Here is a 12,033-nt window from a genome sequence, read left to right on the forward strand (position 1 = left end):
GTATTCAACTCAGAGGCACTTTACCACTGGGCTACATTCCCAGTCCTTTTATTTTGAGAGAGTTTCTAGCTACATTGCTGAGTCTTCCTAAGATGCTGAGGCTGGTGTCAAACTTCCAACTCTCCTGCCTCAGCCTCCCCAGTCTCTGGCATCACAGGCATGCATATTGCACACTGCTAAAATTTATAGTTTTAATTATGAATTAATAAATAAAGTTTTAAACTATACAATAAAATGTGGATAATGGCCTGGTGGGGTGGTTCAGGCCTATAACCCCAGCAGCTTGGGAGGCAGAGGCAAGAGGACCAGAAGTTCAAAGCCAACCTCAGCGGCTTATGAAGGCTCTGAGCTACCCTGTCTCAAAATAAAAAATAAAAAGGTCTGGGAATGTATCTCAGTCTTTAAGCGCCCCTGGTTTTATTCCCAGTTACCCACCCCCCACAGTCAAATTGGAAGATTATTTTTCTATGACAAAACTAGACATTTTTCCTATGGGAGGAAAATAAATAATTTCTTATGTTGAGCCCAGATTCTATAATAGATCTATCATAGAAAATTATGTTCTCAGTGCAAAGGAATGCCATTTATTTAATAAAGACAATTTCACAAGAAAAAATAAATAAAATTATGAAATCCCAAATGGTTTGGTAGAATCACCTCAGTTCTTAAATGAAAGGCAAGTTTTATCCATCAAAAAAAAAAAAAAAAAAACCTATCTTGTGGCAATGTGATAAAATAATGGATTTCCATGAATTTGGCCTAAGAAGTTAGAATGTCTATTCAAGTTACTTTACATATTTCACCAAATATGAACTTCAGTAACACTGCTTATAGTCTGATCAATCATTATACTTCCTAGGGATGTGTGTATGATTCAAGCCATGTATCTTGCTCCATGTTATGTAAACCAGAGAAAAGTAGGTAGGATGAGAGAGGGATCGACGGAGAGAGAGAGAGAGAGAGAGACAGAGTAAAATTTCTAGCACCCCAACTGAGTCTGCTTACCAGTCGTCTCAGCAAGATCCCATATATGTAAGCAAACACGGTTGGAAATTATATCCCGGTTGAGCCTCCACACACCCAATGCCCTTGGGGACATCACATGGAGAACTACCAGCTGAGCCCCATTGATCCATAGAATCATGAGAGAAAACAAATTTGACAATATTTTAAGGCACTCATTTGGGATGTTTTTTCCAGTCTAATATGTAATTGAAATAGGCAGAGGGATAAGTATAGTGTGGTGGCAGTTTTATCAGTAAATTCTTTTTCAACTTCAAATTCTACTTTCTTTGGCCCTTCACATGGTCTTCCTTTGGCAGCTGGCATGATGTTTTTTACCAGTAGAGGGCGCCGGAGACACATTCCTACAGGGAGGGCTCTGGGGGTGCTTTTCCATGGGCTCCTGGAGAACATCATCCTTCCTCCGTTGCTTGGCATTGCTGGGTACCTGTGGGATACATTTCTCCACATTTAAGTGTCAGGCAGGTTTTATGTTTGTTTGTTTGTTGGTGTTTGCTTGTTTCTTTTCTTTTGTTTTCTTCCCCAGCTCTCCACTCTGGCAGCAATGTGGATAGGAGTCCCAGACAGTGCAAACCTGCACTGCAGCCCAGATGCTTACTCCCCTCACCCTGTCTTCAAGCCCAGGGTCTAGAGCGCTGACTATCTGGGGAGCCCACCACCCAACCTTCATTCTGCAAAGGCATCGGAGTTGCCTTGGCCCAAGCTGTAGTCAGAAGTGCGCGCGTTCCTCCAGAGGTGGGTGAGGGGGCCTCTCCAGTTCCTGGCGCCATCAGCATATGTGACATACCCTATTCCCTTTGGGTAGCCAGCCATCAGCCTCAGCTTTCAGTGGCCGACAGACACGATAAGCTGTGGTCCCCAGAACCACCGCGGTGCTCCAGTTCCCTGTGTGCGTGCCTGCCAGCCTTGATGCACCTGGACCGTGAAGAGTTATTCCCTGCTTGCCTGGTAACAGGACCAGCTCAGACCCTGGAAAACCACTGAACTTCTCTATCCAGTGAATCATAAGCACACTTTTTCAACCCGGTCTGAATCTTCTAGCTGTTTGTCCAGACAGGGGGTTATTGAATTTTATTTTGAATTTTTCTTTATTGTTTGAGCTGCTGATTGGTGTTAGGCAGTAGCCTAAGGTTTGGGCTCAAATTGATCCAAAATTACAAGGTTTCTCTTTAGTTTATCCCTAAAACACATTTTACTTTTCACAATCACATATGAGCTGTTCATTAGAAATCCTTCATAGCCTATTACTAAATCAGACATATATGTAATCCTCCATACATGGTAATTTAACAGTAGAGAAAAAGTAGAGTAACACTTCATAATGTTACCAATACTGTGTTCTTCTACAAAGGAAGAAAGGGTCAATCAAATCAAGGGTCTTTTGCCCAATGTTAAGGCCAGCAAGTTTGATCTTCAATTATCTAGGTCAAGTGTGATTTATTATCTTCCTTTGAGTCAAGTCATTCAGTTGGTAATGGATGCAACTCATGTTCTCCCATCTAAGAAATGACTGACAACCACAATACTGGGAAATGATGGCAATGAGGCAGAATGAAAGCATTTCCCAGGCAAAAGTGTTTACAAGAACCCATCTGAATGTTTTATTCAATTGGGATATAACCCAAAGCTAAACTCCAGAAAGCGAATAAAGCATAGCAAATTGATTTGTCACTGCAAATTTTAGAGTATATGACCAGATTTGTACATATCTGAACAGTCATTAACAGTGTCAACTCAATCCATTTATATAAATTTCACAGGCATCTTGCTGTGATGATAATTAAAAGCAACTTCAACTTTTTACTTTTCTAAAATTACTATATCTTTAGGTCAATAAAAATGTTTTCACATTTCTAATTCATAGAGCTTTTTTGTCCATCAAGAGAACAGTCTGATAATTATACTATTTATTATTGTAATAATTACATTGTAAGGATGGTAATCCTTGGAAAGAATTTGTTTTCAAAGGGAACAAAATCTTCCAGATCTTTGAAGGCAGATCTGGAAATATATAGAATTTACAGCTTCTGAATTAAAAAGAGATCACAACATAATCAAGATTCTTTGTTGCAAATATTTTGGCTAATTTAGGGATAATTGTATTAAAAATAATGAGGCTGGAGAATCAGTGTTTGAAATTAGACATGATCCAATGTGAGTATGACTGGCTGCAACCACAATTAAACCAGGCCAGAAGATAAGAACAGACTATGTAGGGCCTGCAGATGCCATTCCCAGAGGACACAGCTAGTGTTGAACACCTCTGCTGCTGCAGGTGCTGCCACCATTGGGCAGCACCACCATGGAGAATGTTATAACTGCCCCTCAACTTTGGACTTACACATCCAATCAGCTAGACTGGGTCATGTGCAATGCCATGGTTTTGATATGGTTTGTGTGTGTCCCCTCAGGTTTCACACATTGACATTTAATCCCCATTGTGAAGTAGTAAGCAAGTGGGAACTTAATCTGACTATGGTGTTTAGAGGTGAAGCTTTTTAGGGTTAGATAAGGTCATTATGGTGTAGCCCCCTGGTTGAATAATGGTGGCTTTATAAGAAGAAGGAGAGAAACCAGAAAACACACACACACACACACACACACACACGTGCATACACACTTCCTGTCTTTTGCCATATGATGCCCCATGCTACATCACAACTCTGCCATTAAGAAGGTCATCACCAGATGCGGGTTGTTAAATATCCAGAACTGTGAGTAAAACAAACCTATTTTCTTTATAAAGTTACTCAGTCTCAGATAATTTGTTACAGTAATAAGTTACTAATGTACTTATACAAGCACCTACCTGCAAATGGGATGTGAAAGAGAACATTCGGAGTTTCCTTAGTGAAAGTCAGGGTACTACATCCCACTGACATCACACATTGTGTAAGATTCCTGAAAAACAAAAATTGGATATGAGGACAATCTGAATTAAAATAAAAACTGTTTATAATATCCATCTACAGTGCAGAAAGAGTGTCACTCACAGATCTTGTTAATTTCTCTATTATCCTAGAATAATAATTTGTTCTTCATATCACACATCCTGCCTCCATTCTTCTTTCTGCCCAACCCTGTCCCATCATTCCACATAACTGTGCAGGATCCATCATTAACTATCTCCCTATCACCACCACTGCCATCTCCTTCTACTTCCTGTTAGATCTTTCTTCCCAGATTGTGTATTAGCCCCATCATTGGTGTTTTTTGTTTGTTTGTTTTGATTTGGTTTGGCAGTGCCAGGGATCAAACCCAGAGCCTCATACATACTAAGCAAGACCTCTACCACTGAGCTACATTCCCAGTCCTCATCACTGGTATTTGAAGAACAAAGAACACGGATGTGAGGCGAGGCAGAGGGCCATGTGCAGAGGAATCCTATTCTCATTCTGGTACCCATGGTTAGAAAGCTGAACAGATATGTAATACAAATGGGTCAAAGTTAGGCCCTGTATATTGGTTCCTGTGCTATTTACTTCTCTATAACAGGCTAGGGGTTTTAGTTTGATGCCTGCCAGCACCAAATTCAAATTCTTACATATCCTGTTCCTTTCAATGTAGTCCCAATAAGTATATTTTTTTGCCATTTACAGCTTCCTGCTTTGCATATCCCTCAAAATGGCACCCAACATCTGCTATCCATACATAAATAAATTCTTCACTATTAAAAACCCCAATAGAGCTACAGCCCTTTGAACTGGCCCACAGACTCCTGACCTTGTTGCTGAGTGTCATTGCCAAGACCTGTGAGTATCCTCTCCAACCCTCCTCTCCTCTGAGAGGTCCCCTTCTCTCTTCCTCTTCTGGGTGGTGGCCCCATGACCACTGCTATCTCTGTAAAGTCTTCTGGTATGAAGGACTACCTCTCCTATGCAACCCTACCTCCATGGTGCCCAATAAGCTTATTGTAAAGTATTGCCCTCTCATCTTTACCTTGATTAGCCCTGCAATTCTCCCACTCACCATGGTACCTTACCCATGATTCAGAACCCATCCATAATCCAGGAATACATTTCAGCTATATCAAGGGCTAAATAGGCTTCTTTGAACTAATCTGGAAACATAAATATGTAGTACGACCATCTGTGTTTGTTTCCCAGGACTGAGGGTGTTTGGGGATGTGGAACTACCAGTACTGAAATTAGAAAAGGCCCCAGAAAAACCGTGATGAATTGATCTCTCTAGGAACAACTGTTTCTATGGGCAAATACATTCCACACTCCACACAACTGATCACATGTCAGCTCAGTGAATACAACCTTTGAAGATAATCTGTTGGAAAGTATCTGCTCTTACTTCACTCCACACACTGTCTTTTAAGTTAGGTAGACACGGCAGATATGCTTCTCTGACAGATTTTATTGAAATCTTCATGTTCAAAAATATTTTAGAGATCAAACCCAGGATACCAAGGATATCAGGAGAAAATTCATGGCTTGGCTTAAACTCAAAGGAAGATTTTATAGTGGTTGAAGAAAAGAGCCAAGAAATAGCTAAAGTTCTTCTTTAGAAATATTTCTTTTAAAACTTGATAATTTCTGGTTTCTGGTCAAAGTCGATGCCAGGCGGACTGGAGAGGCCATGCTGAACAAGAGCCCAGTTGTCAGGGAACCTGCCTTGAAGTCTTCAATTTTATCAACAATAAGATTGAAAGGTCAGCTTTTGTGTTAATTAGCATTCAATTGCTGTGACAAGATACCTGAGAAAACCATCTTAGAGGAGGAAAGATTATTTTGCCTTATGGTTTCAGAGTTTTTAGTTCATAGTCATCTTTAGTCTTGCTTTTAGGTCTGTGGTGAAGCAGAGCATCATGGAAGAGAGGGCATGGTGGAAGAGAGCTGCTCACCTTATGGAGGCTGGGAGGGAGAGGGAGAGAGAGAAGGGAAAGGGAAAGGGTCTAAGGACAAAATATACCCTTCAAAGGCATGCCCCAGTGACCCACGTCTTCTAACTAGTCTTCCACGTCTTCTGAAAGTTTCCACCACTTTTTAATAGTTCCTCCAGCCTGGGACCAAGCCTTCAACACATAGGCCTTTGGGGGACACTCCATATCCAAACAATAATAGTTCTGCAGGTGGGAAAGTTTTCATGGTTGAAAACTGCTAACACCAAGAAAACCAGACTCAAAGACTTTGGTCAGGGCCATCAATTTGGGTGAAGCTTTCAGGAACTACTAAATATGTTTCCTTGGCAGCCAGGAAAAATAATGACGATAATAACAAAAACCAATAGGGGTGGACTCGTTGCCTAAGTTTAAACTCCTGAATTATTATGCTTTTAGTAGAACATCGTTGGATTGTGTGCTTATCCTGCTGTGTCTGTTAGGGTTCTCTCTAAAAACAACCTGAGAAAAGAACTGGGTGTAGGACGTTTATCTGGGAGATGATCCCAGTGTAGAAATTGAGAGAAGGAAAAAGAGAAGAGAGAAAAGTCAATAAAGGAAGGTTACTACATCAAGGTCACTGCCATGGGCAGTGTGGGCTCAGTTTTGTTAAAAATAATGAAAAGCAAAAAGTTCCTATGGGGAAAGAATGTGGGAACAGCTCTGCTGGGCAAGTCTGGCTCAAGGTCTTTCTAAAGGGTTCTGTTAGATGTTGGCTGTGACTAAAGGCTTGTCTGGGACAGAGGATCTCTCTCCAAGGTGACTCCCTCATACTGCTGCAAGGAGGTACTGGCTTCTGTCCAAAGTCCCCACAACATGGCAGCTGGCTTCCCACAGCAAGGATCCAAGAGGCCACAATGGAACACATGACACATTTTATGATGTAGCCTTGGAAGTCACACACCATCACTCCTTCCATGTGCTGTTGATCACACAGACCAGCTTTGATTCATCATGCAAAACCTACATGAAGGCATGGAAGCTTATTGGTGGTCATCTTGGAGGCTGACTTCCTTTTAGCCTTGGTTTTCTATCAGTGTTGTCAATTAGTGCAAGATTAATGAGCTGATTCATATAAAGTTCTTAATAATTATCTGGTTTAGTAAATGCTCAATACATGTTAGTTAGCACTATTGTTGCGAGCTTCTACCTTTTTCTTCTACCAGGGACAGACCATCTTCAAACCTCCGTACACTAATAATTTACAGTCATTGCTGGACACATGGCCCAAAGATCCTGAGACTACTCCGTATCCAAGTAGAACAACCAAATGCAAAATTGAAGTTTTGAAAAGCAGCAGATCACCTAAAAGCTGGAGAGCTCTCTCAGTTTGAGAGCTGTGATAGGATTATTTCTGTATTAACATTTCTGCACTCAATTCAAGCCATCCCTGCCCTGAAGTCTCAGTTATACCTTCCTTCTCTCCTGGCATCATTCTTGCTAAGGCATTCACCTGAGAGCGGCCAGAGATTATAAAACTCACCTCTGAATTGCCCTTCCTATCCTTTTACATCCCTGGCTTTTACCTGGTCCCTTTGTAACCAGAATAACATTCTGATGATTTGTCTGGCTTGACTCCTTTGGGGCTGTGTGCAGAGATTTTGTTTTGACTGGGGATTGAACTGAGGGGTACTCAATCACTGAGCCAAGTCCCCAGCCCTTTTTTGTATTTTATTTAGAGACAGGTCCCACTTTGTTGCTTAGGGCCTCACTTTTGCTGAAGCTGGCTTCGAACTCTCGATCCTCCTGCCTCAGTCTCCTGAGCCACTGGGATTACAGACGTGCACCACCATGCCTGGCGCGGAAATTTTTAAAAAATGTTCTGTGCCCCAAACAGCCCAAATTCTTATCTGGGTGGCATTTTAATGGATGCATTAGTATATGAATAAACACATCCTTGGCAAGAGAAAAATAATTTTTTTTTTGTTCAGTTAGAAGAGCTGCAAAATATCCCCCTTATCTAGTTATACTCTGGAGGATAACTTGATAGTTCTGCTTTTCCTTTGTTACTTTTCTCCTCTTGTTTGCTGCGGAGGACTGTATTTGTTTTCTCCATACTTGGCCATGGATGTGTTTATTTCAACATCCAACACGATCATTTAGACTAAGCAGCAGTCCTCAGCCTTGGCTGCTTACATAGAATTGCCTGAGAGTGTTAAAAAATCCCAATAGCCCAGCTGTACACCAAGCCTGTTACATTAGGGTCTCTGGACATGGAATCCAGGCATCAGTATTTTTTCACGCTTCTGAGGTTGATTCCAATATGCAGATAAGTTTGCATGTAGCGGTTTTCAAACTTTTTAACCTTTTAAAAATTATTGATATTAAAACAATTTGAAACAATGCCTCATTCTAATTTATTGTTTTTGAAAATATAGCTATTTTCTGTTTGAAATGTTATTTTTAACATTATAATAGGTTTATTGTTAAGTGAACTAATAAAGAATCGAATGTTTTCTGTTTTAATCTTTAATACAGATAGAATTCACATAAACTAAAACTCTGGGGTCCCAATCTGCTGTTTGAGAACTATGGCTCTGGAAGTCTACAGAGTACAGGACCTCTACATAGGTTGGTTAACAAGCCCCCACCCTCAACCTCCCAACACCATTTCACACTCTCCATTACCTTAGGGCTCTTGCGGCTTTTATTATTATTGACCTCTAGAGGGAGGCCAGGCCCTGTACGCCAACACCTACTGGCAGGTGGTGGTAAAACCAAGTTTAAGCACCTGTAAGGAGCTATGATTAGGGCAGGGAGATCTTGAGTTCTAAGAAGAAAAGGAGTTAAAGGGCATTTAAATTTTAAAAAATTATCGGTCATTAATTGTATATATTTATGAGGTGCTGTGTGATATTTCAACACGTTTGTGGCATGCACTAGTCAAATCTGACAAAGGATTAGTATATAGAACATATAAGGAACTAAAAACAAACAAACAAACAAACTAAGTAACCCAATTAAAAAACAAACAAATGGCCAGGCACAGGATCTCAAGCCTGTAATCCCAGTGACTCAAGAGGCTGAGGCAGGAAGATTGCAGGTTCTAAGTCAGTCTCGGAGACTTAGTGAAACGCTGTCTCCAAATTAAAAAAAAAATAAAAAGGGCTGGAGATGTAGCTCAGTAGTAAATTGCTCCTAGGTTTAATATGCAGTACTAAAAAAAAAAAAAAAAGATCTGAATAGATACTTCTCAAAAGAAGAAATACAAATTGCTGATGAATATATGAAAAAATGCTCAACATCCTTAGCCATCAAGGAAATGCAAATCAAACCTATAATGAGAAGTCACCCCACCCAAGTTAGAGTGGCTATTACCAAAAAGACAAAAAAAAAAAAAATTAAATGCTGATGAGAATGTGGAAAGGAAAATTCTTGTACATTGCTGATGGGAATATAAATTAGCACAGCCATTACGAAGAACTGTATGGATGTTCCTCGAAAAGCTAAAAATAGATCTTCCAGGTGTCCAGCAATCCCACTACTGGGTATATCTCCAAAGGGAATGAAATAACCACACCAAAGAGGCACCTGTACTCCCATGTTTACTGCAGCCCTATTCCCCAGAGCTAAGATGAGGAATCGACCTAGGTGCCTGCCGAGGTATGAGTGAAATTAAAGCGTTGTCTTTTTTCATTGTTTTTCTTTCTTCTTCTTTTACTCCCTTTATATCTCCTGAGGAACTTGACATTTTTTTTTTTTTGTGGATCTTCCCTCTGTTATTCCCAGTCATTTGGTGTAATAAAGAACAAGACAACTGCAGATCAGAGCAAGACTAGAACAATGATCTCTGCCCTTCTTATTCATCAGATTCACCTGGACAATTAGTTTAAAAAGAAACTTCCTGCATCCCTACTAAAAATGTTGATTTTTGTAGGACCAATTATTAAATGAATAAGCATTTTAAAAAAAAGTATCCTGGGTAATTCTAATCTGGGTGTTCCGAGGACATGGCTTTGAGAAACAGAGACCTAGGAAAAGAGGCAACCTGGGTCTGCATATCCCAGACAAAGAGAGCCCAAGGCTAAACAGACTTTATAAGGGTTTGGGTCAGCATCACAAGCTGCCTACTGTCACTGGATTTCTGTTAAAGGTTCTTGCACAATGCGACTAGAGCTCCTGGGAACTTACTGAGTTCTAAATACACTGCATTCATCATGGCTAGAAAAGTACCTTCACATGTTGTTCTTCTCCCCTCTTTGTCTAGTGTCTCCTCTTTCATGATTTTTCCTGGCATTCTAATTGTTTCCAATGGAAACACTCTGGAGTATGTTGAGTGAAATCACATAAAGCTCATCTAGGACTAAGTAGCTGGATACAGTAGCACCAGGTGAAGAAACTGATGCCTTCATACGGAGACTGAGAAATATGACTCAGTCAGGTGTGACAGCTGCTGCTGCTGCTGTTGGACCCTGCTGGGGTCTGCTGAGCAGAAATATAGAAGGCTGGGCTCCCAGATGTTGCCCAAACCATGGCCAATGTTGTTCATTAATACTGGAATCTGCAGTTTCCTGTTGCTGCTGCAGCTGCTGCCTAGAGAGTTAAAAATTGGCTTCCTCTCACACTGAGCAGAACCTAACTCTAGGCTTTGGTGATAAGGGAGAATAAGATAATATCTGAGACGATATATTATCGTAGATTGTGTTGTGTTCTCTACTAGTGGTTTTTCTTGCATGAGAAGATTTGAAACAAGACAAGAGACAGAATAAAACACTGCAAAATGTATTAGAAGAGAAAGAAGAAGGGGCAAGGACGAAAGGGCTCTCAATAGAGAGAGAAGGTTGTTGAGAACAATATCTTCACCTCTTCATATGCCAGCCTTAATTGGAGCATGGTGGGATTGTTAGAAGGTCCCACCACGTATCACCTTTGGTGTCTGGACTGACAGACTCCATTAGCTAACAACCTCAGTGCAATTCTGGGTCATCTTGGGCCATGCTGACAGGCCCTAATTGGAATGGGTTTTACAGAATTTATGGTCAGTGGGCTCTGGTCTTAATCATTCTGCTTTCCTAGGTCTGGGAACCTCTGCTATGTGTATTTTAGGGTCTTGTTTAAGATGTCTTGCCAATTAGGCACTTTTGAATAGACATATCCTTGCCCTTTGATTCTTACTCCCTAAATTTATCTGTCTTCCTCCTGTTGTAAGAGGAATAGTTTATAGGGCTGAGATCAGGCAAGGGTCTTAAAATAGTAATCTTGTCAGACCTTGCAGCACCACCAAAGCAGGGCTATTGATTAACTCATTTGTCTATGCTAAATATTTTCTTAAACTCCTCATTCTCATGTCTAACTGCTACCTCACACTATCAAAGAGACCCAGGAAGTGTGGTTTGCAGGATTTTGACATGGAAGAAGTACATAACGTTCTGGAGGGCCAATAGCCAATTATCTTTCTCTTTTCTTCCTGTTTTCTACTCCATCTTGCCAGACAGTTTGAGTTTTCTCCAGGGTGGGGAGGAAAATTGGAAAAAGAAAGATCTGACTTGAACTAAGAGTACAGAGAGCAGGTTTGCTGATTTCTGAGCATGGCAAAATTGAGAGATGACTGTTTCTTTTGTGGGTGGTTTTGTAAGCCTTTTGTAGGTCCTTTGCTGGGCTTCTCTCCCAAGGTCACTTATGGAGCAGATCCAACTCTATTCTGTCTAGTTAGCCCTCCTTATTTGCAGATTCCACATCCTTAGATTCAACCAAGAACCAAAACATATTTGGAAAAAAATTTGCATTTATACTCAATAGGTACTGACTTTTTTCTTATCATTATTCTCTACACAATATAGTATAAAAGCTATTTATACAGCATTTATGTAATATTAGGTATTATAAGTAATCAAGTGATGATTTGAAGTATATGGAAGAATTGTGTAGGTTATATGCAAATACTATATACCTTTTTACCTAAGGGGCTTGAGCATCTGTAGATTTTGGTATCCAAGGGGGTCCTGGAACAAATCCCCCAAGAACCCTGAGGGATGACTGCATGTAACTTGTGACTTCTTTAGTCCCTAATTTTTAACCCAGTTTCCTGACACTCTGAATCCTCTCCACTTTGTGGAAGCTCAGTTAAAGAGGACCCAAGATGACCCATGGCCTGCTCTGAGTCCCATGTGGCCCACCTCTGG

The sequence above is a fragment of the Marmota marmota genome, unplaced genomic scaffold (assembly GCF_001458135.2).
Source record: "Marmota marmota marmota unplaced genomic scaffold, marMar, whole genome shotgun sequence".
In the NCBI taxonomy this organism is placed as follows: Eukaryota; Metazoa; Chordata; class Mammalia; order Rodentia; family Sciuridae; genus Marmota; species Marmota marmota.